Source organism: Penaeus vannamei, chromosome 29, assembly GCF_042767895.1.
Source record: "Penaeus vannamei isolate JL-2024 chromosome 29, ASM4276789v1, whole genome shotgun sequence".
Taxonomy (NCBI): domain Eukaryota; kingdom Metazoa; phylum Arthropoda; class Malacostraca; order Decapoda; family Penaeidae; genus Penaeus; species Penaeus vannamei.
The window spans coordinates 20,621,334-20,623,833 of NC_091577.1; the positions used below are offsets into that span (position 1 = coordinate 20,621,334).

At 36.1% G+C, this 2,500-nt stretch overlaps 1 protein-coding gene across 3 annotated transcripts in view; it reads left to right on the plus strand.

Annotated features, from left to right (window-relative positions):
* Positions 1-2,500, plus strand: part of LOC113800349 (probable sodium/potassium/calcium exchanger CG1090) — a 173,875-nt gene that overhangs the window by 138,190 nt on the left and 33,185 nt on the right. The window lies entirely within an intron of this gene.

Genomic DNA, 2,500 nt, shown 5'->3' on the forward strand with positions numbered 1-2,500 from the left:
TGAGAGAGATTGTGTGTGTCCAAGAGTCGTGTAGAGATAGATATTTTTCAGGTGTAAATAGATTAAAGAATGATATAGTTGTTGTTGTTTTTTTTGTTTTTTTTTTGGTCGTGTATGATTGGGTTATCATTTCGTATCTTGATGGATGGGGATAATTTTATTAGTGTTATGTTATTCATGATTTGGTAAAGGGGAGAATCGGAAGGATGGATAAAAAAGGGGAAAGAAAGGAAGGAGAAGGGAAATGAGAGAAAGGGGAGTTGCCAACAAAAGCATTGCCAGATAAAAAGGGGAAAGGAAGACAGAGAGACAGTGGGACCTACTAACAAGGACCGTCATAAAACCTGCATTCCTCCGTCGACCCCTCCTCATCTCCCCTCCTCCTCTCCCCTCTTTTCCCCTCTTTCGTCTAAGCCTTTTTACCCCTTTTTTACTGCTTTTTTATTGTACTCTTCTTCCCCTTCGTAATCCTTTTCCTTTTATTCCTACTTGAATCGATTCTTCCCTACGTCTTGTCTTACCTCTTTCTCTTTCCCTTTCTCCTCTCTCGCTTCTTCCTCCTAACTCTCGCCTTTCTCTTTTCCTCTGCCTTGTTGTCTCCTCCTCTTCCTTATTCTTTCCTTTTTTTTTCTTCTTCTTCTTCTATTTCTTCTTCTTCTTCTTCTATTTCTTCTTCTTCTTCTTCTTCTTCTTCTTCTTCCTCCTCCTCTTCTTCTTCTTCTTCTCTTCTTCTTCTTCTTCTTCTTCTTCTTCTTCTTCATCTCTTCTTCTTCTTCTTCTTCTTCTTCTCCTCCTCCTCCTCCTCCTCCTCCTCCTCCACCTCCTCCACCTCCTCTTCCTCCACCTCCACTTTCACCACCTCCTCCACCTCCACCTCCTCCTCCCCTCTTACCCCTCGCCCCTCTTATATGTCCTCCTCACTCGCCTCTCCCCTCTCTTCTGCCTCATTTCCTCCTCCTCCCCTTCCTCCTCCTCCTCTTCCTCCTCCTCCCCTTCCTCATACCCTCCCTCTCCTCCCTCCCCCCTACTCCGCGTCCCTCTCCCTCCCTACCCTCACCTTCTCCCCTTGCCCCCCCCCTCCCCTCCCCCACGTCATCACCCTATCACGTAACACAATTTTCTGCTTCATTATTGAGACGTGTCCCATACAGCCTCATTAGGAAGAACAACTGCCTCATGTATACACACGCACGTACTTCAGAATAATGAAGATAAATAAGTTTTATAAGTAAATAAGTAAAGGAACAAACAGGTCAATATATTAATCAGTAAGGTAAGTCATTACACACAATAAATAATTAGGTAGTAAAGAGAAGAAAATGAGGTAGTAGGAATTTTCTAAATAGATTAAAAGTAATATTTTGCATATATCAGTGTATATACATACATGTGATTTTCTTTCATATTTGTTAAAGCATTATCCATATACGTTTTTCAATTGTATGGATTTGTACCTATACACACACACACACACACACACACACACACACACACACATATATATATATATATATATATATATATATATATATATATATATATATATATATATATATATATATATATATATATACATACATATATATATATATATATATATATATATATATATATATATATATATATATATATATACTATATATATACATAAATATAAACAAATATATAAATCTATATGTGTATGTGTGTGTGTGTGTGTGTGTGTGTGTGTGTGTGTGTGAATAAATGGATTTTCAGCTTTTATTATCATATTTACGAGGATTATTAACATCCTCTAATCATTATATATATCATGAAAGTAAACTACTTCCAGCTAAATCATGTGTTCGACGTTTATGCTCCTGTCATCAAATATCACTAATAAACATATCTACTAATGATACCCATAAATATAAATTTTATGAAATCTATTTTCGTGTTTTCATTAATCACTGTTTGGTTTCAAATAAACAGATACGTTTAATGAGCAATTCTGAAGTATATATTAAGCCAAAAGTATGTTCAGGGCTTTACGAACAAATTTCATACAAGTCAACTAACGAGGTAATCAGATAATTACAATAATTAGAAAGCTGTTAATAGACACCTGCATCATGTTCTAGCGGACGTTGAGATCAAAGCGCTATTGAAACGATGAAGTTTAGAAGAGATATTGAAAATGCAAAATTAATTACGGTGATACGCTATACACCCCCCCCTCCATGTATATTTGTGTGTGTGTGTGTGTGTGTGTGTGTGTGTGTGTGTGTGTGTGTGTGTGTGTGTGTGTGTGTGTGTATGTGTGTGTGTGTGTCGAGATCATTATCTATCCGACATTTAAATAGGTGTGTTGGTTCTAATTTACAGGATATATACGTACGCCATTGAAACATTTGTTTACTTTTCTTCCTATTTCTAAAGGCATATCAATATAAGAAAAAAAATAGTTATAACAAATAGGGTAGATTATGATAATCATTTATAAATAGTTTGTTTGTTTAAATAAGTTGGTTATTTTAAC